The following is a 24798-nucleotide window of genomic DNA, read 5'->3' on the forward strand; positions in this document are numbered from 1 at the left end:
ATCACAAGCTGACTTAGAGTGAAGAGTAGCTCAGCAGTCTAGACAACTGGCTGGTAAAGCCAGCTCTCCCGCCCCCCTCCCCAGCCTGGTCTCTTCTTGCACATGTACTGGAAATGTCCTTTTTTTTTTTTAAGAGTATAATCAAAATATCTTGTTAGCATCCCAGAAGTTGCTCAAATGGTAAATTAGAGAATGAACTGAATATACAGGACGACTTTGTCCATCTACCTAGACACAGTGCATTTACTTAATTTCTCAACTAAGGTGTGAATGCTCCATTGTGAAGAAATGTAAATAATATGTAAATATCTAAATGTAAGGATCTGGTTACCCTTCACCCTCTAATCCCACCTAGCTCCCTGGAGCTACCTGCTCTATTTATTTATTTTTATTTTTAGAGGGCGAGAGAGTCCCGAGCAGGCTCCACACTCAGCACAAAGCCCAACACGGGGCTCACTCCCATGCCCCTGGGCTCATGACTTGAGCTGAAATCAAGAGTCAAGACACTCAAATGACTGGGCCACCCAGGCGCCCCATTACCGTTTTAATATTTGCGGATGTGGCTGCCTAGATTTTTTAAAATGTATTTACATACATAAACCTATCTGCACATACATGTCAGGGAGTCTCTTCCCCTTTTGCATAAGTGGTAACATACTGTGGTATTCTGTAATCCCCCTACCCTCCAGAGAGCTCTTTCCCTGTCTACACAGATAGAGGTCTATTTCATTCCTTTTATGATGCTGACTTTTGTTTGCAGGTAGCTTTAGTACATTAACATGTCAGATACCCCAGAGCCCTTCTAAACTGATAGATTTATGAAATATCCAGTACTTGAGCTTATCTTGAATAGGAGTTTTATTAAAGTATTGCTATTTGATGGCACTTTACTTCTGAACTGAGCTTTCTGAGGAAAAAACAAAAATTCCCCCCGTTTTCTCTTCTTTTAGGTGACTTTTCATGAGTTGCTTTGAGAAGTGTTTCATCTTTGGTACTTTTGCTAAGATTGAAATGTAAACACAATGTGGTCATGTGAAATTTTTTAGAAAATGTTGCCGTTGACAGAAGTGATGTTGAAAAACCAGTTATTGACCATTCTCCACCATCTGCCCCCCAAAACTTGATATTTTAGGTTTTAGGTCCTTTAACAACGGCAAGCAGCAACTGAAAGTCTCTAAAGAGAAGTTATCTGTCTTAAAGTAGAATGACTCGTATGGTGAGCAAAGAGAGCGGACTCTGGCGAGAAGAAGGAGGCAGTTATTTGGGTCAGAGGAGGCAGAGAGCTGCCTTGAATTTTGTTTGGGAAATCTGCTGGAAAATTTTGTTGGAAAAAGAGGATGGAAGGTGGCTGTGGGAAATTCCAGACAGTGATCTCCCTAATCCTTAGGAACAGAGTGGTGTTTTTTTTAGGAGAGATTTTCCTTGAAATCATTTTCTTAGGCTCTCATTATGTGTTTGTAGAATTTCTGCTGTGATTTCTATTCATTAGTGTTCAGAAAAGCCTGTTGTGAGACGTTCTACATTTACCAGGTTAGGTCAGTTTAAGAATGCAACAACTTTTAAATGGGAACATTCTTCACCTTTAAAAAACGTTTTATACTTTTCGCTTGTCTAAGAAGCCATTTAAAAACCCAAACAAACTAATCCATGATACAATCCATCTAGGAAATGGCATAAACTTGTGTCTATGTGTGTATGTTTCTAAAGCGAGTAACTGACTCCTATGTGAAAATATGGGATTACAGGGTTGAAGAGAAACCCGTTAGAAACGTGTCAAGGTTTAATGCCAACATTATTCACACGAAACAGGATAGGGTTAAACGTATCAAATGACCTGTTTAAGTGGTGTATCAATTTTCAAAAGAGCTGTTGCTCACCCGTGCAAAAATGCAAACCATTTCTGTACTTAAATCACCTGGCAGGTATCTTCAGGAATGTGGCTTTGCACAAGGACTCAAAATAGTTGTAAGGTACATTACATCATGCGTCTTTGGTTTTTAAAATCCAATTCAAGACAACGGTGCTTTCACATAAATAGGCAAGACATCGCCACCGGAACACAGAAGGTAAGGGGAAAGTCACACAGGAGCAGCCTGTGGAGACAGGTGTGTGTAAGGCTGGCAGGCAGGGCTGGGCTGAGGGGCGTGGGGACTTGGTGAAGAGCAGGTGGATGGGGCAGGACAGCAGTTTTGTCATCAAGTCAAATGGTTCTACAAGTCTGTTTGCCATCCCTTCCTTCCCTCTGCTTTTTCCCTGTCCTGAAGCAGCCACTTCCAACTTTCGGTGGTTTGGGGCGGGTGGAGTGTTTACCTCGATGTCTCTAAATGATATACCTCTAATGCCACTTCTTGCTTTTCAGTTATTGAAATTATGTTTCGGGGCACCTGGCTGGCTAAGTCGGTGGAGCATGTGTGTCTTAGTCCCAGGGTTGTGAGTTCAAGCCTCACGTTGGGTGTAGAGATTACTCAGAAATAAAATTTAAAAATTATGTTTTGGGGCACCTGGTTGGCTCAGTCAGTTATGAGCCCGACTTCAGCTCAGGTCATGATCTCACATTTATTGGGTTCTGGCCCTGCATTGGGCTCTCTGCTGTCAGCACTGAGCCTGCTTCAGATCCTCTGCCCACCCCCCACCCTGCCCCTCTGCTCGCCCGTGCTCTAGCTTTCAAAAATAAACATAAAAAAGAAATTATGATTTGACTCCTTACCACCCCCAAACTCCTTTCGTGCCCCAGCCTCCCGAAATAATTACGTTGGATTTTGTTTAGCACGATATTCAGTGTTTACATTATCGTGACTGTGTAGATGCTGCTCTTATCAATTAAGCTGTATACTTAAAAAAGATTCCTTTTTTTTCTGTACAAGTTTTTTTCGTTTGTTTTCTCGAGGTTTTTTTTTTTTTTTTTTTTTTTTGGTTTTAGTTTTCCATGTACTTTAGTAATTCACCCTAAACACTGCCATTTCCTTCCCTTCCCTTCCCTTCCCCCTTCCCTTCCCCCTTCCCTTCCCCCTTCCCTTCCCCCTTCCCTTCCCCCTTCCCTTCCCCCTTCCCTTCCCTTCTCTTCTCTTCTCTTCTCTCTTCAAGTAGGCTCCACGCCCAGCATGGAGCCTAAGACAGGGCTTGAACCTACAGCCCTGAGATCAAGATCTGAGCTGGGATCAAGAGTCGGACACTTAAACCAACGGAGCTACTCAGGCACCCCAAATGCTACTATTATTCTAAGCCTCTGCAAATGCTCAGGTGCTCAGGGATTCCAACCCCTTCCATGCCTGGAGCTTCTGAGCAGCCATGCCCGGTGCACACGCACCGCCCTGCCCTCTCTCCACCAGCACCTGGTCCCCTTCACACACCCCGTGGTCAGCTCCCGTTCTCTGCATCCCGTGTCTCCCTCTTTTGTTGATAAGCTCTCATTAGTGCACAGTCCCAGGGGCTCCCTGGGGAAGGATGCACAGGCACTCGACACCTCAAATGGTCTGTTCTTCATTTAGACTCAACTGATAGTTCTGCCGGACACGGAATTCTGGCTTGGAAAACATTTTTCCTTCAGAATTTGAAAGCATTGCTTCATCCTTCCTCGTGTTGTTATGAGAAAATGAACTGTAACCTTTTTTTTTTTTTCTCTTGAAACTTTTAGGGTCTTCGTTTTGGTTCCCAATGTTCTGGCGTTGTCACTATTACGGAAATTAGGTGGGTCTATTTTCGCCTATTGTACCAGGCAGTTGGTGGCATGGATGCTTTCCATCTGGCACCACATGTCCTGGATGACGGGGAAACCTGGAATTCTTATTTTTATTTTCCTCCTTTCTGTTTTCTCTGGACTCCACAATTACTCAGATAGTGAGTCTCCTGGGCTGAGCCTCTAGTCTTCTTATCTCTTCTGACCTATTTTCCACCTCTGACTTTTTATTCAACTTGAACTTCCAACCTTTCTGTTGGTTTTTAATTTCTGCTCCCATGTTTTTCATGTGAGTTCTGTTTTTGCCCTCAGATGCTCCTCGTTAAAAAACAGTATCCTATTTGGTTTCATGATTACAATACATTTTTTGAATCTCTGCAGATATTAATGATACAGTTTTTTGCCTGCCTGCCTTGTCTCTGTGAACTTCTTCGTTCTGTTGTCTTTATTTATTTTTTCAGTTTATTCATCTATTTTCAGAGAGAGAGAGAGAGAGCATGCACAGGTCAGGGAGGGGCAGAGAGAGAGAGAGAGAGAGAGAGAATCTCAAGCAAGCTCTGCACTATCAACGCAGAGCCCGACGTGGGGTTTGAACCCACAAACTTTGAGATCATGACCTCAGCTGAAGCCGGACGCTTAACCAACTGAGCCACCCAGGTGCCCCAGAGATTGGGATTCTTCACTCCTTAAATGTTCAACCTCTGGCCTGTAATTAATTAATTAATTAGGCTTTTTTTTTTTTTTTTTTTGAGAGAGAGGGCACAAGTGAGCAAGGGGCAGAGAGAGAGAGACACAGAGAGAAAGAGAGAGAGAAGCGGGGCTTGAGCTCACCCGATGTGGGGCTGGAAGTCACTAACCATAAGATCATGACCTGAGCTGAAGTCAGATGCTTAACAACTGAGCTACCCAGATGCCCTAATTAATTTATTTTAGAGAGAGAAAGAGCCTGAGAGAGGGAGGGGCAGAGAGAGAGAGAATCCGAAACAGTCTCTGCACTGTCAGTGCAGAGCCTGATGGGGGGCTCAAACCCATGAATTGTGAGATGATGAGTCGATATCAAGAGTCAGATGCTCAACCGACTGAGCCACCCAGGTGCCCCTCCACTCCCCCAACTTTGATTTAGCTCTGCCCTGTGGCCAGAGATAGCTGGCACTTCCAGTCTCTGAGCCTTTGGAGCTTCCCCAGTGTAACTGGGATTGCTTCTTAGTTTTCCCAGCTGCAGGTTTAGGGCTGTGTGTCTTGTGTCTCCCAAGGCAGTATTACCGATCCACTCGCTTTCCTCCTTTCACGGTCATACTGCTGTTTCTTCTCATTTCCTCCGTTCTTGGGGGCGCTAGAACCCTAACACCCATTCTAGTGGGCTTAAGGAAACAGTAAATGTAGATGATGGGTTCAATCCACCATCTTTTCTGGCCAATTTGCATTTTTTCCAGTTTTATGGAGTTATAATGGACATACAGCACTGTGTAAGTTCAAGGTGTATGCCATAATGATTTGACCTGGCTGGTGTTCTAACCTAAAACTGGATTGCCAGGGAGAAGGGTAGAGAAAGAGTCTATCTCAAGCCTTAAAAATCTGTTACCTCAGGGAGTGGCATGGAGGAGACAATTTCCAATTCTTATCTTCGGGTTGTTTCATTTTCTACGGTGAAGTACATAACCCCCTGCTAACTGAAACTCCTTAGCTGCATAGCCCGTCCACAGGTCCTCATGGAAGGAAGCTCCTCCTCTCTTAGGGGTGAGGAACGAGGACCACCAGGCTGGGAAGGCCAGCTTTGCTCCACGTAGTGATGAGCGAGAGGTTGAACCAGGACCGAAGCGATCAGCACCACCCTCGGGAACCTTGTGCGCTGTCCGCCTTGGCTGAAGTGCCCGTTGCCTGCTAAAGAGAAGGGCTGGTTTTGCTGAAATAAGTGACTCACAGCTTCTGTGACAGTGATTTATTTTAGGTTTTTAAGTCTTCTCTCTGCACAAGTGCGACAAGGCCCCCGAACTGTTGCCTGCCCCAGAAATTCATTCAGGCAACGAATGCTGATGGTTCTCTAGCAGCAGGAGCTGGCCTCTCACGGTGGACACTGCCCCTGGGCCAGTTAATAAGGGACTCTTCAGGCAAACGTGCTCTGGAGTTTTCCAACAGAGTGGATAATTAAGATCACAGACACAGTAGATGTGGACATTTGGAGACTACCCCCTCACCTGGATAGAGACACTGAAATTTAACCACAGCCCTTCAGTGTGGATTTGATTCCCTATGCAGACTTCTCTGCTCCAAAATTACTAAAAAATGTTTTTCACAAGGTTTGTTTTCAAACACAAAGATCTTTCATCGATTGGTTGATTACTGTTGTCTTAGTATGATGTGAGGTTGGTAGCTGATACTGTTTTTAAAAAAATTTTTTTTAATGTTTATTCATTTTTGAGAGAGAGACAGAATGCAAGTGGGCTAGGGGCAGAGAGAGAGGGAGACACAGAATCCGAAGCAGGCTCCAGGCTCTGGGCTGTCAGCACAGAGCCCGACGCGGGGCTTGAACTCACGAGCTGTGAGATCATGACCTGAGTCGAAGTCGGACGCTCAACTGACTGAGCCGCCCAGGCACCCCTCTCTCTTTTTTTTTTTTTTAATTAAGTTTATTTATTTATTTTGAGAAAGAGACAGCGCAAGTGGGGGAGGGGCAGAGAGAGAGGGAGAGAGACAATTCCAAGCAGGCTCCGCACTGCTGGCACAGAGCCCGACGTGGGGCTCAATCCCATGAACTGTGTGAGATCATGACTTGATGGTGTCCCACTGACAGTTTTTCCTCAAGTGGTAGGCAATTCATGCGACACTTACACACTGAAGAAGTCACTCCTTTTCCTCTAGGATTTGAAGTGCCCTCCTTGTCACTAAATAAACTCACCTGGATTTTTAAACAACGCATATTTGCAGACCCCTCCCCAGGATCAGAACCTCTGGGAGTGGGACTCCAACTGTATTTGGAAATCACTGCCTTCGAGCCTTGCCTCCCAGGCTGGCCCGACAGACAGCCAGCCACACTGGCACCCCTGGGGAGCTTGGTGGAAATTAAAATTCTTGGTAGCCACTCCAGACACGCTGAATCAGACTCCGAGTGGGGCCCAGCAATGTGTGTCTCCGCCAGGCCTCCGTTCCATTCTGACGTTGGCTCCAGTTTTCCAGTCACTAACCGAGGGCAACATGCAAGGGGGCACTGGGAGCTGGCCGCAGAACAGAGGGTGGAGCCCGCTCAGCAATTAGTGGTAAGTTAATGGTTCGCACTGATGCAAGCATTGTGTTGAACTCGCTTTCCCCAGCTCCGTTTTCCTGTCTGCTGTCAGGAGAGTTGGTCATAGAATTGCAAAAACATGACACACACACCACAGGGTGGGAAGTCACAGCATCGCTCCCCACACCCCCCATGTGCCACGAAGGGCCCAGGGCTCCCAGCACTGTGCTTGAAGAGGCAGAAGGAAGAGGCCTGAGGGCGAGCCCGGCACGTCCATCCCGGGGCCCAGGGTTCACCCTTCACTCTCTTCAGGCTTGTCCTTGGCCCGCAGGTCACACCAGCCTGGAACTGAGGCACCCGCTGATCTTGAGGTCTGGGGCAAACTTACTTCCTGGGCTCTGCTCGGGGGCGGAGCTGCAGGGTGGGCGGGGCGAGGTGCAGAAGCGGGCTGATGAAGATTAGGTGTGCCCACCACCTCGCCCCCAGCGGGGATTCCCATTTTCCCGCGCAGGGAAGCTCCAGCTGCTCAGATCTTCACCTGTGAGCACTTGGCACGCAGCAGTGACCTCGCCAGGGTAGCGGCCCAGCTCCGGCCCGCAAGGCCAAGTGCCACCCTCTGGACGCCCAGAGGCAGTGGGAACTGAGCTCAGGGAATCAGGGCACTTTTGATGCATTTAAGAGCTAGGAGTCTCAGCTGGGGACCATCTGGGGACCATCTGGGGTGCAGATCAGATTTTCACCTTTCAGCATCCCACCATCCGATTCCTTTCCTCGGCCTAGTTCCAAAGCAGGTGTCCTCTGGGCTGGCTTCTAGGCCTCCTGCAGGGTCAAGGCACAACCACCAGACCCTGGGTGTCTCTTCCCTGTAGGGTCACTAATGTACCCGGCTCCTAGATTTCATCACGGGGCACCTAGTAGACCAGAGTTTCTCCAACTGCTTGCCATAGGATCACCTGCGTGTTTGTTAAACTGCACATTCTCAGTAATCTTTCCTGTGGAACTGTGGCTACGGCCTCTAGGGTTGGGACCGGAGAAACGGGCCTCACACCTGCCCACGTGACCCCACTCTCAGCCAAGTGGGCACCTAGGATTCCCTAACAGGCATAAGTGCTGTTTGGACAAGTGGACTCATGAAGGTGTCAGTTAAGCGCTCTCCTGGTCTTGATTACCCCTTCAGTCGGTCTCCTTTGTCCCTCCCAGCTGTGACTCAGGAGCGCTTTCTTGCTCACCCAGCCTGGGTGCCTCGGAAACAGGGCAGATGTTTTTGCTGCCAACTCTGGGGCCCCACCCTGGGTTGTAGGCAGCTGTGAGTGGGGTCACCATGGGGTTAGCCGCCTACCTTCTGAGGATACCTACTTTCTTAGGCGGCTTTGTCTCCCGGTGCTCAGGGCGGTTCCCACCTCCGGACCCCCCAGGAGTTGAGAGAGGCAGAAAGTTTCAACCTAAGCTTCCTTCATCTTGGCAGCAGTGCATTAGCCCGACGAAGTCTATAGTTCCTTCTAGAAAGGGGCGTTCCTGGAGGGAGGGAGGACCGATCTGGAGCAGAAACAGTTGAACGAGTTTGCTAGAAAGTGTTTCCCTCTGGGGGTGGAGCAGCACCAGGTGCGTCCAAACACGTGCGGGACTTCGAGAAAACAGTAATTTTGGAAAAGGTTTGGTTTCCTGCTCACGTTCTGAGGGGGCCTGGCGGGGGGTGGGGCGCGGGGGGCCACGGTGGTCGTCCTCGGCATTTCTGGTGAAAATCGAGCAGGACGGTGGCCCGCGGCGCCTGAATGGGGACCGGGCGTCGGACCCCGCCGCGGCCCGGGGCTCTGGGCTCGGGGCTCGGGCGGCCAGCTGGGGGCGCCTGCGTCCGCTCCGCCGCCCCCGCCCGCGCTGCAGGATCCCGCCCGCGGCCGGCGCGGCCACTCGGGCGGCGGAGGCGGCGGCGGCGGCGGCGGCCAGAGCGCCAGCGGGAGAGGCGGCGGCAGGTGAGCGAGGCCGAGGCGGCGGCGGCTGAGGTCCGGCCCCAGCGGGGGGGTGAGGCGCGGCGGCGGCGGCGGCGGCCCCGGGTGGGGGGAGCGCGCGCCGCCGTTCGCGTCCCCGGGCCCCCGCGTCGTGGGGGGTGTCGCACGGGGTGTCTGCGCGCTGCTCGCCGCCCGACGGCCCGGCCCCACCCAGGCGGAGACCCCGGCGGGGTGTAGGGCGGGGGCGGTGTCGGCCGGCGGAGCCTCCGAGGGAGGGGGAGTGGAGGCCGGAGGCCGGGCGGCGCGGCCCCCAGAGCCTCGGAGTCATCCCCGCTCCCTGCGCTCTCCTCCTCCTCCTCCTCCTCCTCCTCCTCCTCCTCCCGAGGTTTGGGGTGGGTCTTCTCGGATGCTCCCTCTCTGGGCCCTCTACCCCCTCCCAGCTGGGGCGGCGGGAGACGCTTCCCAGACAGAGACCCCGCTGGGAGGAGCTGGGGCCCAGCCCCACTTTCCAGATAGCAAAACTGAGACCTGCCAGAGAGACACGGCTGTGGGCCTTCCCCGCCCTCCACCCCGGGCCCGTCACCTTCGGACCTCTGTTGGCAAGCTGGTTGGCTTTTGATGGTACAGAGGGGGCTGGTTGGTTAGGTTTCCCAGACTTGGACAAGGCCCAGGACTCTGGGGACCATTAGAGCTGTTTAAAGTAAAAATACCTCAAGGGGAGAAGGCTCAGTGAGGTCCAGACCCGGGCATGGGGTTGGTTGCAATTCAGCCACAGCCCAGGGTGAGCAGGACCCCTCACCAATTAATGGGGGGCAGGGATGGGAAAGCCAGCAAGGCAAGCAGCTGCTGGCCCCTGCCTTGGATCCCCACTGGGGGAAACCTAAAACCTAACCCTTTCACTGAAGAAAGTGGGTTGACCCTGGTTGGGGCCCAGATGCTGGAGCCTTTTTCGGTGGGGCTTGACGTCTTTTCTCTCTGGTTTTTATGTGGGGTCCCCTCCCTCAAAGGCCAAGAACTCATGTGCTTTCTGAGTCAAGGCTGGACATGAGAGTTTAGGCCCCATTACTAGAATTGGAGCCTTTCAGATGAGGAACACAGCTGTCCTGGGTGGTTGGGCTGTGCAGAGAACATCCAGATCTGGACCAGCGTACTGAAGCACCCTCAGACCTGGTCCGGGGTGATGCTCAACAGAGGTACGAATGAATGATCAACAGGACTGCAGTGGTCTCAGGGCATGAGACTGAGGGGGCTTTGGGCTGTTATTCAGTCCCTGCTTTGACACATGGGCAGCTGCCCTCATAGTGGAGGAGAACTTGTCTGGTGTGGACCTGGGCTGTGCGGGGCAGACCCCAGGTGTAGCTAGGAGGCCGCATAGAAGTGGCCAGCTGTGCCTGGGGTGGGGTGGGGGCAGCAGAGGTGGATACTAGGTGCCTCCCCTAGTGCTGAATGTTCAGGATCTACACACACACGTTGGGTTCTCTTCCCTCAGCCCTCGATGTTCTCAGGCTTTTGAGCTCTTGGGCCCTTTATGGAGGAGGGCAGGGAGAGGTGGGATTTCTCCGATTTCTGAGGCCAGATGGCTTACAGGGCCCCGGAACATCCCTTGTATCGTTTGATCTTGTGAGTTAGGGCTGGAATGACTAGCCCCATCTATAGGTGGGAAAGCTGAGGTCATCAAAGGTCTCGTAACAAGTCAGTCCTGGATCTGGGACTAGGGCCTGGCCTCCTGGTTTTTCCATCCTGTTCTGGCATGGCTCTGGTGAAATCTGTTGGAGTATACATCAGGAGCCTGTCCCCACCCCAACAGGAAGAGTCTCAAATGCTCCCCAAGGGGAAAACACATTGCCTGGCCACCTCTCCCTTCCTCCTGTTCCTACCTGTTACCTGAGGGTGCTGTGGGGCTTTGCTGCTGATCCCCACCTCTTGGATTCTTTTCCTCTGTACCTGGGCACACAGGAACTGGTGTTGAGGGACAGTGGCTTATAGTGGTCCATGGCTGACTCCTGTAAGGGAGCCTCAAGTGGCCAGCCTGGGCAGGAGGCAAAGAGCTGAGTTAGGCAGGGGACCTGCCCTCCTAAGTCCATTAGCCCACTGGGGAGACGAAGTGGTTGCACCTTGACCCCAAACACCTCTGTAGGGAGAGCCTCACACAGCAGGCGGGCCAGTCTGTGCACTGGACAGTGGAGAAGGATGGACAGCGAGAGGCCACACTGGGACATCTTTGGGGGAATCTGGTGATAGATCATTTTCTCATTCATGCTTTCTGTATTTTCAAAGTTGTCTGCAATGAGGAAGAAAGGCAAAACGTTCTTCCCTTTTCATTTGCTCTGGAGAAATTCTGGCAGTTCTTGCTGCCTCTGGAACTTTCACCAGAGTTTGCAGGTCTGGTCTGGGGGCAGACATAAACTTGCAAATTTAATAGGGTGTCCAATGGGAAGGATTTTGAATATTTCAGCACAGATTAGCCTCAGAACTAACAGAACTGCCTAGAACTCAAGCAGAAGACCACATCCTAGCTGGTCTGTTGCAGAACTTCTTGTTGGCAGTGTTGTCTCTCCCACTGTGAGTCCGGAGGGTATCTGTGGCTCACGACCACCTGTTGGTGGTCTGGCTAGCAGACCAGAGGACTGCCAGCAAGTGGCTGGCAGGTGGATGGGAGCTAGGGGTGATGGCAGCTTCCAGGCCCTGAGCCACATCCATTTGGGAGCCAAAGAGAGTGGTTTCCTAAGCTGCTGCCTGGCCTAGATTGGAATTGAGGATAGGGGCTCTGGGCCCAGAGAGCACTTGATGACTTCATATCCCTGAGGGTCCTCACTGAGGAAGCAGAGTGTGTGGAATCAGCCCCCTCTTAGACAGCTGACCTCAGGGGTTCCATTCAGTGCTGGTGGGGGGAGGGGGGGTTGGGTCGGTGGGTCAGGGACCTGGCCTGGGGACCCCTTTGACCTCAGGCTTTGTTTCTGGGACATTTGTCTTTCTCTGCCTTTTGGACATGGACATTTGAGCCTGAATTGTCACTTTAAGAGGGGGAAGAAGAAAGGCAGGAGCCCTGGTTCCCTTCCACCCTCAGCCTTCCACTGCCCTCTCTGTCTTCCAGCTTATTATAGAGGGGGCTAAATGGAGCGCCACAGGGTGTGGTGGTGGGAATTGGGCCAGGGCCATTGCCAGGTGCACAGAGCTGGCAGCAGGAGGCCACTCCTTCAGTTAATGACCACCTGCTGAGTGAGGTGGCTGTTTGCAGAGGGAGCCACTGTTTTCAGCTATTAACAACAAAGGCTATTATTTGCAAGGCCTGTGCCTGTCAGACAAGAAGGCAACCTCTGGAGGGGACCTCTGGGGCTTGAGTCTCAGCTCCACATTTCCTGGCTGTGTGACTTTGGGCAAGTGCTTCAACTTCTCTGAGCTGGTTTCTCATCTATGAAATGGGGACACTAAGAGCAATTATCTTGAAGGCCAAGGAGCTGTTCCAGATTAAAGTTGACCAAAGAGACAGGACAACCAATGCAGTATGTGAAACCCAAGCTGGAAAAAAAAAAAATCGTGTAAAGGACATTATTGGGACAGTTGATGAAACTGAATATGAACTATAGATAAAAAGCATTGTATCAATGTTAAATATCCTGGTAACTATCTATATGGGTCCTTGTTGTTAGGAAATATGCACTGAAGTATTTAGTGGTAGAGGGACACAGTTCAAATATTGATGAGAAACACCTATACAGACAGATAATAAAGTGAGACAAAATGACAGAAATAGGCAAAACTGCAAAAAAAAAAAAAAAAGTGTAGGGGAACTCCTTGTGCCTTTCTTATAACTTTTCTGAAAGTAGTACTTATTTCAAAATACAGAGTTAAAAAAAATGCCTATCGGGGCGCCTGGGTGGCTCGGTCGGTTAAGCGTCCGACTTCGGCTCAGGTCATGATCTCATGGTCCGTGAGTTCGAGCCCCGCGTCGGGCTCTGTGCTGACAGCTCAGAGCCTGGAGCCTGTTTCAGATTCTGTGTGTCTCCCTCTCTCTCTGCTCCTCCCCTGTTCATGCTCTGTCTCTCTCTGTCTCAAAAATAAATAAACGTTAAAAAAAAATAAAAAAAAATGCCTATCTAATGGTCAGAGTGAAATGAGATTGATTCATGTTACTTAGAATGGTGCCTGGCACTCAGGACACATTAGCTGTTATTGTCACTGTTGCCTTTTATTGTCATTAGTATGGGCAAAGTGTATCTTATTGTCACAGTAACCTGTGTGATTTTTCCACTCTATAGATGACACAGTTGAAGTCCAGGGAGGTTAAGTGGTTTGCTCCGGGTCACACAGCAGTGAGTCCAGAGCGCTGATAGGGGAACTGTGTACAAATTAGTTTGGATTCGTTGCCAGAATCCATAATTATGGGATTCTACACAAAAACGCAGATTTCTAGTCTCGTTTGCCAATTCACAGGGCCTGTAGCACTGCCTACATTCCCACGAGGCCAGCCAGTCTCACTTGTGATATCCTGTCTGGCCTCTGGGGTTCTGAGTTTGCCGTCCTGTCGTGCCCAAGGCTGGGGTCCCCTCCAGCATAGTGGCCAGAGCATCCTGCCACACCCTTCTCCATCCAGTGGGTGCTACAGGGCCCATACTCAAGTAACCACTGTGTGTATGTGTGTGTGTGTGGGGGGGGGGGGGCGGCACTGTGGGTTGCCAGGGAGGAGGGAGAGGAGCCTGAGGCTTTGTGGCTTCAGCCTGCTATGCCCTGTCATAGCTCGGGCCTCCCTCAATCCTACCTGTAGCCCTAAGCAGTGTGCCTGGCTTTTCCAAAGGGATGCATGGAATGGTTGGCTGACACCCCCACCCCACCACCCCTCTCCCCCCGCCCCATGACTTGAGTGCTGGAGGAACTCACTGAAGGGTTCCCAGCCTGCAGTCTTCATCTCGGCTTGGTGTGTGTAGGTGGGTAGTCATTTATCCCCCCGGACCCCTAGTTCTTCCTCCATAAAATGGGGTTTTACCACCTTTCTGGAGGGTGATCAGAAGGATTCAAGGGGCCAGCATGTCAGCCTTGAGCAGGGTGGATTTCTGCATATGTGGCTGTGAATACTGTTTACCCCAGTGTCCAGCCTCCAAAGCCCCTGGTTCCCCACCAGCCTGGGTGCGGGTCAGTAGGTGCCCAGGAGGAGAAGGCATACACGAAGGTCAGAAATGGGCAAGCCTGTCCACAGGGACTGCAGGAGGGCAAGGCTGGGCAGGCATTGTCCACATGACCTTGTAGGTATGTATGCCTTAGAGTCCCCATCTCACAGAGGAGGGAGCAGACCCCATGCGGATGGTGGGAGGAGCTCACTTGGTGAGTTTCCCCAACAGATGGGGAAACTGAGGCTTAGCAAGGCAATATGACCTTCAGATGGCCCATAGCCATTCAGCCTCTCCCTCCTCAGCTCAAGGCTCTGTGCTGTGTTCCCAGGAGGAGGACAAAATCAGCTGGCATCTTAAGTGGCTTTAATTTTTTATGTTAATTACAGAAATAATTCACATTTATTATTGAAAGATCAGAAAACTTAAGCAATAAAGTGAGGACAAAAACTAGAATCTGTACTCTTTGAAGTAACCCATTAACGTACCAGCGTATGTCCTTCCAGAGGACTTTTTCTTTTTTTTTAAACAAAGGACAAGAAAACAAACTGCTCATGACAAGTTTCTTCACTGTCCTCTAAGGAAAGTTCGGTGTGTCTAACGCGCCCCCACGCTTTGTGAGTGCCATCGCTGGGCTTCTCAGACCCCTCAGGCCGGCCCAGCATCTGCTACACGAGCCGCCCTGGTGGATTTTCTCTGTGCCCTGTGGCTGGACATCGAGGTTGTGCCTGATAGCTTTGCAGTAGGAGCGGTCCCCTGAAGAGCCGGCAGCGAGGTGTGTACGCACAAGGGGGGGGATTCTCTCCCGGAGGGTAAAATGAGGCCCGGGCGGCTTTGCAGACAGGATGCAGGTTTGCGGAAGGCGGCGTCTGGGGGCGTGGAGGGCGCTCCGCCCCCTGGAAACTGCTTTGTGGTCAGAGGATGAGACGGGGAGGGGCTTTGCGGGGAGAGGGGTTAATTGTCGCTGGCTGGTACTGGAAGCCTTTAAGCTCCCGTGGGGGAGGTGAGCGGAGGCGGAGGCCAAGGAGGCCGTGTGCCTGTGCCCGGTGCTGGTGGTGACTGTTGGAGCCTGGGACCCTGCAGCCACCCCTGCTTCCTGCAGAGCGGTCTGGGGTTCAGGTTGGAAGCTCACCCTGGTTTGGTGGTTTGCGGGGTGGGGAGCTGTCTCCGCCCAGCCCCATCCCCCTTCTAGCAGGGAGCAGGCGTGAGTCTGGTTTTGTCACTAGGTTCTAGTTCTGAGACGACCCCCCCCCCCCCCCCGCCCCGCCCCGCTCGTGAGTGGACCACTTCACTGCTGACACTCAAATGAGACGACAGGTGCCAGAGCTGTTTCAGCATTTCACTGTGGAAAAATTACATGTCTACAGGGGAAGACAGAATAGCGTGACCACCCCCACATACCCATCCGCTAGCTGCCACCCTTTCCAGCTCTTGGCCAGCCTGGAGTCATCCCTGCTCCCACTTGCTGTCCCCTCCAGACCTATCACTTACTCTGTACAAATTGTAGTGTATATAGGGGCGCCTGGGTGGCTCAGTTGGTTGAATATCTGACTCTTGATTTTGGCTCAGGTTATGATCTCACGGTTGGTGAGATCCCCACTTTGGGCTCTGTGCTGACCTTGTGGAGCCTGCTTGGGATTCTGTCTTTCTCTCCCTCTCTCTCTGCTGCTCCCCTGCTCATGTTCTCTCTCTCCCCAAATTAATAAATAAACAAACACCAAAGAAAATTTAAAGTTGTCATATATATTACTACAAGATAAGGACTAGCCCCCCCCCCCAGTATTATTACCACCCCTAAAACCTAGCAATAGTCTCTTAAGATTGTAAGTGTCCATTCAAAGTTCAAATTTCCAATTGTTCTATACACATCAAATATATATTTTATTTTTTTTTAATTTCTTAATGTTTATTCATTTTTGAGAGAGAGAGAGAGCATGAGCAGGGGAGGGGCAGAGAGAGAGGGAGATACAGAATCCGAAGCAGGCTCCAGGCTCCGAGTGGTCAGCATGGAGCCTGATGTGGGGCTCGAACCCATGAACCGTGAGATCATGACCTGAGTTGAAGTCAGACGCTTAACCGACCGAGCCACCCAGGTGCCCCTGTATTTTAGTTTTTAGAGATTTGAGTCCAAAAAATAAATAAATAAAAATAAAAAAATAAAAATTTGAGTCCAAATAAAGTCTATATAATGACATTGCATGGTATTGTTCTCAAGTCTTCTTTCCTCTGTAGGATTGATACTCATTCATTCTCTCCTAGGTGCCATGTTGATTTTTTTTATTTTTTATTATTTGTCTATCTATCTATCTATCTATCTATCTATCTATTTATTGAAGCAGAAGCTGGGTCCCTTTTCCTACAGTAGAGCCTCTATCATGTGTAACACGTTCCTTCTTCCTGTGAACCTCCTGGAAATATGTAGTTGGATCTGGAGGCTTGATCTAATTCAGTTTCGGTTTGCACAAGAGTATGCTGGAGACAGAGGCAGGGTTGCAGACTTCTGCTGGGAGGTTTGCATCTCCTTTGTGATGCTGGCAGCCAATGATGCCCCGTGGCTTTAAGGTAGTAGCATTTTAAATTATAAACCTTTCCGTTTTCCACCTGGTTACAAGTGGGGCTGAGTCTGGCGTTGGGGTAGTACTTCCAGCTCGGGATGTTGTTATATATTTTTTTATTCCTATTTTTTTTTCTTCATAGTGGTTTTACCTGGTACCTTTTAATAACATGGGTAGTTTCTTTTCTTTAGAGAAAATTGGAAAAAAGTCATAAATAAGACAGATCCGAAAATAAAACTGCTAAGTTCTGTCACTTGGTGATAACGCCCAAGATTTCGTACATCCTTCTAGATTTTCTTTTGTGCAAACAACTATATGCACGTCTGTGTGTTGTGAAATGAGAGATGGCACCCGACGTGCAGGTCCGTGGGCTGGTGTTTTCCCGCTGCGGCATCACGGTGGTGACCCCCTTCCCGGGGACTGTGGCGGGGAGCATGGCCTTCCTCCCTGCCCCTTAGCAGTTCACAGCAAAGCCGGGCGTGGGGGAGGACAGGCGGCTGCTGGCGAGGCCCAGCTGCCAAGTTTTTCAAAGGAAATAAGGACTTTTGGTTGGCAGGGCGGTAGCTTTCACATCTGTTCTTTGAGGATTCTCTGCTGTTGCTCAACGCACTGTGACCCTGGCTGCCCCTTTCCTTCTCCAAAGCCCCATCGCCTGGGTCTGGCAGGGGCTGGGGCCGTCGGGGTCGTGGGAGCCAGCCCCCTGGGCTCTGGTAGGCTGTGCCACCAACATGATGTAGTGTTGTTCATCTCTCCTTGTCCTGGCATTGGCCCTGTGACAGGCGGCAGATTTCTGCACAAGGAAGGACAGTGGTTGAGAGGAGCTGAGTTTAATAGCTAAGGTGCTCTTTACTTAGCACATGTGTTTATTTGGAGTGGCTTTGAAGCTCACCCCAAGTCGCCCCTCAGGACCACTGGTTACATCCTGTAACTTGTAACCAGTTGCATGACTTCAGCCAGCCCCATCTCCCCTGGAAACCCAGTTTCCTGCCTGTTGAGTGAAGGAGTGAGCAGAGCGTGTCCCTATGTTCCCAGCCTGGGAAAGAAAGGGATCCCAGCACATCCCTGAGCCCACAGCCAGGAAGAGATGAAGGCAGAGGGGCTGGAGGTGAGTTGATGCTTTGGAATGCACCCCCCCTCACCCCTGGCCCCGCCGAGTGTGAAAGATGATTCTGGGAGTAGGGTGAGTAATGGGTCCACAGGGCTGTGTCTGCTTCAGCGAGGCACCGTCCATGGGTATCACACCACAGCCCTCCTGCCCAAGAGCCTGGAAGAACTGGGGCCAGTAGACGGGCCTTCCCAGTGCTAAGCCAGCCTGCTCTGTCTTCGCAGGCAGGTGGGCGAAAAGGGGACATACGCCCTGCTGGTGCCACAGAGGGGGTGCTGGGTTTCTGCTCTATGCTCTTGTTGGGAGAATCTGAGTGCGGATCAATTAGGCAGAAATGTCCCTGAGGGCAGAAATGTCCCTGAGGGGCCAAACTCAGCCCCACTTGTAACCTGGAGTGCCTGGTGCTGGGGAGAGGTGCGTCTCATGGGAGAGAAGAGGTGATACTTGGTCGCTCCCGAGCAGGCAGGCCCGCTGTGGCCACAGGGAGTCATTCTACCTGTGACCGGAGCTGGAGGCTCTGCTTCCAAGGTGGCTCAGCCACAGGGCTGGCGGTGTGGGGCTGGCTGGAGGGAGGGGCCTCAGTTCCCTGCCACAGAGCTGCTTGAGCGTCCTCACAACATGGTGTCTGGCTTGCCCCAGAGCCAGTGAGCCAAGAGGGGGCCAGGGTGGAAGCCACTGTGTCTTTCATGACCTCAGAAGTCACGCGTTGTGATTTCTACACTATTTTGTTGCTTCTGAAGGTAGTACGGGAGGGGCATGAACACTGAGTCGGCCTCGTTTGGAGGCTGACTACCAGAGTGGCCGAGATGGCACGCATCTTGTTCCCACATAGTTCCAACGAAAGTCCCAGAACTGAATCTCATTGGGCCACTTCGATCAAGTTCCATGCCCATTCCTCACTGGACAGTGGTCCTGGGCCCACCCCTGGAGGGCTGGTTCCCCACAGGAACAAGGAGCTGTTACCAGAGTGGAAGTGGATGTTGCAGAAGGAGGGTAGCACTGTAAACCGTCTCTGGAGAGGCCCGTGGCACTGTGTGGCCCAAAGGCGGGTAATGATGGGACACTGGCGAAGGCTTCCTGGAAGAGGTGACCTTTGTACTTGTCTTGGCAAGATGGGTGGCATTTTTATTTTTTTAATGTTTATTTAGTTTTGAGAGACAGAGAGAGACGGAGTGTGAGCAGGGGAGGGGCACAGAGAGAGAGAAAGACACAGAATCTGAAGAGGCTCCAGGCTGTAAGCTGTCAGCACAGAGCCCGACGTGGGGCTTGAACTCACAAGCCGTGAGATCATGACCTGAGCTGAAGTCGGACGCTCAACTGACTGAGCCACCCAGGTGCCCCAATGGGTGGCATTTTTGACCATTTCATTTTGGCTGTGCCCTGGTGGTCTGAGTCAGGACATGAAAGAACGAGGTGTGGAATGTGGGCTCGGAGATGTGCTGGGATCCTTTTCTTTCCCAGACTGGGAACATAGGGACACGCTCTGCTCACTCCTTCACTCAACAGGCAGGAAACTGGGTTTCCAGGGGAGAAGGGGCTGGCTGAAGTCATGCAACTGGTTACAAGTTATAGGATGGAGCTAGGGCCTTCTAACTCCTAATCAGGGAGGATGGAAAGATGAGTTGTAGGGGGTCGGGAGGAGGAGCCAGGACTTGACTCAGGAGGCACAGAGAAGCCACGGAAGGCCTCTGACCAGGGCAGGCATGCAGTGGAGTGGGATCTGGGGTTTAGAACTGAGAGAACACCCTCTGGCCTCCCTCCGCTTCTGACTTTAACTTAGCGCTTACTATGTGCCTTATATGCATTTCTCACATAAGCCTCCCAGCCTTCTGAGGAGTTGGGTGACTTTACAGGTGGGTTCCTGGGCTGCCAAGGTTGCTCAGGGGGTCTCTGACTCTGTTGCTCTGAAGCCTCTTCATCCCGCATCCGTGGGACAAGAGGCCGGCTTGGTAAATCGCCAGCCTGGTTGCTCAGACCCCTTCCCGGGTATGGTGAGCCCCCTGACTTTAGGGGAAGGAAAAAGTATTTCCCTGCTCACACCCCTTCCCAGAAGCCTGCCTGGAGTCCGAAACGCGATGGGCGCTATGGGGTTTCTTCCCGAGGGAGGGGCTTGTCATCTGGTGTCAAACGAGGCCAAGCTGTTGGCTCCGGGCTCTGCGTTATTTGTCCTTTGGCCGCCTGACAGCCCTGTCTGCCTTGTTTTTGCTACGGTGTTACGCCCTCTTGCCCACTGTTTCGTGGCCTTGCCACTTTCTACAGCCTGTGGCTCCCAGGTGGCTGAGGTCTCTCTGCCCTGAGCTCCGGACCACGTATCTTGTCTTTACGGGTGGTTGTCCCAGACCTTTGGGCAAGCCGTTGTGGGCATATCTCAGCCTGGGGGTTTGGCTGATGGGGGCTGTGTCCAAGTCACATTTGTGTCTGCAGCACCAGAGAGGGGTCCTGCCCATGGGGAGGAGGGCAGGTGTTCCTGAGAGGAACCGAAGAGGGTCGGGGCCATGCCTGCGCCCTGGCACCCGGAGTGAACAGACACCAGTTCCTGGGCTGATGCTGAGAAAGCCTGAGCTTGCCCCTCCTTTGGGGGAGTTTGTTCGGCGAGTTTAGGAGTGCTGAGTACCAGGGCTTAGAGGTCTCTGGTGAGGGTACCCACTGAGGAGGGGGGTAGTGGGGCTTGGAGTAGCCTGTCCTCAGGGAAGCCTTTCTTTGGCCCCAGGATGGTCACGGGTGAGTGTTTGAAAGCACAAGCCACAGAGTCAGATAGACCTGAGTTTGAATCCTGGCTGTGCCTTTTGTTAGCTGTGTGTGCTTGGGCAAGTGAGTGGCGTCTCTGAGCCTCAGTTTCCTGCTCTGTAGAAGGGGCATAATAGCAGGACCTTCCTCATGGAGCTGATGGGCAGTTATGTGAGGCTGTCCCCAATGCCAGCACACAGTCAGTGTCTAAATGCTGGTTGTAAAGCACATTAGCCTGTGTGCACAGATCCTGTCTGCCAGGACCTTGAAGTCTGTCTGAGGGCTGGGGTGTCAGGTGCCCAGTGGCCAGGGTTGGGGATGTAGCAGGTTGGAAGGGAAGGGTCTGACCACTGCCCCCTCTGAGGAGGGAGCTGAAAGGGGGGTCTGGGGAGGGTGGGAGTGTCAGCTGGGAAAATAGGGCTCTGTTCTCCACTTTGTTACCAAACAGTAGGTTCTGCTGTCAGGATAAAAGGTAGAAAGTGATCCCAGGCCCCCAGGTCACATGCTCAGCGGGTGACTGAGGACCAGCAGTGCCTTCTTCCTCTGTCTTGGGAGGCTTCCGCTCCCTGCTTCCCAGCCCTTCATAACTGCCGCCTCACAGCTGAGCACCACATGATCCCAGTGGGGGAAACTGAGGGCTGGCAAAGCAGAAGGGGCTTGATTCCTGGCATCCTGGGGCCCAGGGCTGTTGGGATTCTTTGGGGGCTCGAGCTGCTTGGAATAGGGGCTCCAGGCATGGGGGCAGCTGGGAGATGGAAAGGCAGCAGATGAGGCTGGAGACCTTTGACCTCTCAGAGACAGATGAAGCCCCCTCGCTAGGTGGGTGGGGAAACTGAGGCTCATGGCCTGTCTGTGAGTGGCAGAACCACTCTGTGAGGCTCTGTGCCAGGCTGCTCTCTCACTTTTAATGCTCATCAAGGATGCATTTGCTCCTGGCCTCCAGCCGTCGTCTCGGGCCTTCTAACGGAGGCTTGGTGCTTGTTTTATTTTCACTTGTTGAAAATTGTTCCAGCTTAAAGCTTCCAATTTCCATGAAGTCATTGGAGCCAGGAGCCTGGCCCGATGCCTCCCCCCACTTGTGTTGAGGGCCCCGCTGCAGCTGGGAGCGGGCCCCCCCCAACAGCCCCGGAGGCGCTGAGCTGAGGGTTCGGCTGTAGCTTTTGTGAGGCGGCTGCTGCGGAGCAGGAAGTTGTGGGTCCCAGATGCAACTTGCTCTCGTTAGGTAGCCCGGGCGAAGGCGGCCTCGCATGTGTGAGCCTGGACGCGGGCCGAGAAGGGGCCGGCGAGGGACAGCCCACCTCCACGCCGGCTCCTCAGACCCTGGCCTGGCCGTCCGGGGGCCCCGGAGGAGAGCCAGGTAAAGCGGGCTGTGGGGACGGGGCGCCATCTGTCCCAGCGGCCCGGGCTGGGCGGGGGCCGGACAGGGTCTGGGCCGCGGGAGGTGGGGCGGCTCCCGGACACAGGACCAGAGACCACTGGTCATGGGCTTTGCCCAGCTTGACGAGGAGGTGCCGTCATGACCGTGGGGCGGGGTGGGGGGGGGGGGGTGGGCCTGGACGTCTGGGAACTGTGGACTTGCAGATGCCCGCTCTGCCTTTCAGGGTTGTAATTTCACACTTACAAGCCCGCTTCTCTGTTCTCAGTGACGGAAGGATCGTCGGGGGAGGGCAATCGAACTTCTTTTGTGAAGTAAAAATGAATAGCCCCAGACAAACTCTGAAAGTGCTACATGCCCCAGAGACAGAGAAGCAAGACGCCCCGGGAAGTGGAAGGGTCTCCCTTTCCCTCCAGCCCCTCCCAGTCTAAGGCCCCTGGGGACCAGTGTGCACCACTGGGACTAGGTCCTTCTGGATCATTCTTTGTGTTCCTCCAAACACATGTACACAGGGCAGATCAGGTGCTTCGCTTCTGTGTCACTACCTGGGGTTCAGGGCAGCTGGCACTGGGTGCTTCCTCTCTGGCCAGCGCTTGGGGGAGGGGAGCGGAGGGGTGAGGAAAGCAGAGGGCTGGGCTGGGCCTCCATGCACGGGGCCCCTGGCCCCGAGGCCTGGCCGGAGTCCAGGCGGGCTCTGCTCCGATGTCTGTGTGGCCGTGGGCTGTCTGCCACAGACATGCGGGTGGACGGCCTGAGGGTGGCCGCCTAGAGAGTGACTAGACCAGCTTTTCTCAGATGGGGGCCCTGTGGTGGTTTTAGGCCGTATGTGGATGAACATGCTTAAAATTTGTTAGGTATCTATTTTAATGTGTTTTAGGAAAAGGAAAAAAAAAAAAAAAACCCTATAAATAGGACCTTAGATCTGTGACTTCATGATGTCCCTTTGCCTGGGACAAAGCTAAAGAAGATACGGAAATGAGAAGTGAGCAGACTTAAGAGGAAGTGTGAAGTGACCGGCTCGGCCGGATGTGCATGTGTCCACGGAATCGAAAGTCTGGGAGGGTTTCTTCTGGGAGGGTCTGTTCCTAACCAAGCTGTGGGTCTCCCCACCTCCAGGTTAGGGGCCTTCTGGGGCTTTCCTGTGGCTTCTGATGTGAGGTGTGGGTGCAGAGGAGGGGAGGCTGTCAGATTGTTCCGGATTCTGGGCCCTCAGAAGGGAAGGTGTGAACTGTGTGGGGGAAGAGCCTCCTGTAATGTTTTAGTGAAAAGAAGTGGCCGTTTACTGGCAGCCGTTTTCTGGGGGCCGGGAGGGGAGGGGTGGCCTCGAAGGGCCCCTTTGCCAGGAGTGGGTCTCAAGAGAGGAGGTCTTCCTGTGGGTCCTACAAGCAATGGGGGCTGGTGCAGGGAGGGCCTAGGCAGTGAGCGGTGGGAAGGAAGGGGCAGGAGCAGGGCTTCTAAATAGGCCAAAGGTGCTTTTCAGGAGGAGATACCGGTCAGATTTGATGTGGTTGTGAGGACATGCACCCCCCTTTACAGTTTATAACTCTTGGTTTAACCCATTTCCTGCTCCCCTCACCCCTACCCTGTGGTAGGTGCCTTTTGCCCCCCAGTTTGCAGAGGAGAAGACAGAGGCCCAGAGGGGCACTTTCTTGTCCCGGGTCACACGGCGAGTCAGTCCCCAGGGCTGTCCAGGTGTATACACTGCCTGTCATGGAGAGCCGCCATGTCTGAGGCCTGTAGGGGGTCAGGGCACAGTGCCCCTTCTTTGGAGAGGCTGCGTGGGGCAAAGCTGAGCAGGGGCTCTGGGTGGCTTTGAAGAGTTAGTAGGACATGATCCTCACCATGGGGAAGGAGGAATCAGGTTCCTCTGAGTTGGGTCCTCCACCCTGCAGGCCTGGCCTGACCCTTGTCTGCACCCACTGCAAGGTGGCGGGGGCTGGGTCAGGGCTCCCCCGCGGCTGGGCCGTGCCTCCTGGGTCACGTGCTGGGGTCCTGCTTCAGCTGGCGGTAGATGATCTGACCCTTTGGATTTTCCATGACTTGCCATCCTCCCATACTGGAGGTCATCAAGAGGTGATGGGTGGCCCATCCCTCAGTGTCCTTGACCTTTCTCCTGTCCTGGAGGAAGGGGGTGTGGGGCACACTGACACTCCGCTGGTGGCAACTTTCCATCTTCCAGGGCCTGGGCAGAGGGCAGTGCTTCACCCAGCTGGGACTGTTCTGGGGCTGCTGAGGGAGCGGGCAGAGAGGGTCACGCTGGACGCTCGAGCCAGAGTGGCTGATTCCAGCCTTGCGTGGGGTCGGGTCTCAGGGATGGGAGGGAAGCGTGGGTAGTGGGCCTGTTAGGCATTTCGTGTGCTTGAAGAGATCTGCGTAGCTACGAGCTGGGAGTTAGTTTGGCTCAGTGAATGAGACCATCACATCTGAACAGCCAGAGAAGCCAGGGGTCTTCTGGAGGTCCTTGGGTCCAGCCCCCTGCTTCCGGGCCCCACTCTGCCTGTTTCCAGCAGCATGTGAGGTGAGCCAGGTTATTTGAGCCAGTTTCCTGCATCTGTGAGTTGTGTCTCTCGTGGTTCCTGCCCAGGCGGTTATAGGCTTAAACAAAGGGGGACATGTTGCACCTGGTGCAGGAGAGCCCCGGCTCCGGGGGAGGTGTGATCGCTGTCATGTAGCTGTGTTGGGGGCTCTCCTCCGCCTGTCCTGTTTCAGGTGGGAGAGGCCTCCCTGGTAGCCTGCAGCCCTTGGGCTAACTGCTGTCTCACAGTCCCTCAGTCCCCTCCTCCATGAGGTGGCAGTGCCCAGGCAGGTTGCTGGGGGACTGGAATATGCATGAAAAACTCTGCCCAGCCGTCTGAGACCAGCACACCCATGTCTGGGGTTTCCCTGGCGGCCTGTGTGTGTTGAGTGCTGCCAGCCTGCTCCCCCGCCCGGTGGCCCTCCAGCTCTGCCCCTGCCCTGGCTTTCAGTCTCCACTCACCCACAGGGCTCTTCCAGCCCCCACCCCCCAGGGAGGGTGGCAGGGTGCCCACCCAGCAACCGTCGGCATCTGGCTCGACCTGCCGTTGCCCACGGAGTTCACAGCCGGCCAC

At 53.0% G+C, this 24798-nt stretch overlaps 1 protein-coding gene and 1 long non-coding RNA gene across 6 annotated transcripts in view; both read left to right on the plus strand.

Annotated features, from left to right (window-relative positions):
• Positions 1-1384: 1384 nt before the first annotated feature.
• On the plus strand, positions 1385-5964 carry LOC109271013 (uncharacterized). Its single transcript, XR_002081797.2, has 3 exons — positions 1385-2066; positions 3635-3687; positions 5369-5964. It is a non-coding gene; the product is annotated as an uncharacterized LOC109271013 (long non-coding RNA).
• An 875-nt stretch (positions 5965-6839) lies between these two features.
• Positions 6840-24798, plus strand: part of ADCY7 (adenylate cyclase 7) — a 58964-nt gene continuing 41005 nt past the window's right edge. The window contains exon 1 of one of the 5 annotated variants that reach the window (XM_053906086.1): positions 6840-6930. The gene's annotated coding sequence lies outside the window, so the exon portion shown is untranslated. Of the gene's footprint in view, positions 6931-8450; positions 8549-8749; positions 8867-21485; positions 21692-24798 lie in introns of those variants that run through there. The other 4 variants (XM_053906085.1, XM_053906083.1, XM_019455981.2 and 1 more) reach the window with 4 other exon arrangements.

Source organism: Panthera pardus, unplaced genomic scaffold (assembly GCF_024362965.1).
Source record: "Panthera pardus isolate Hobbes unplaced genomic scaffold, ASM2436296v1 HiC_scaffold_18, whole genome shotgun sequence".
Classification (NCBI taxonomy): domain Eukaryota; kingdom Metazoa; phylum Chordata; class Mammalia; order Carnivora; family Felidae; genus Panthera; species Panthera pardus.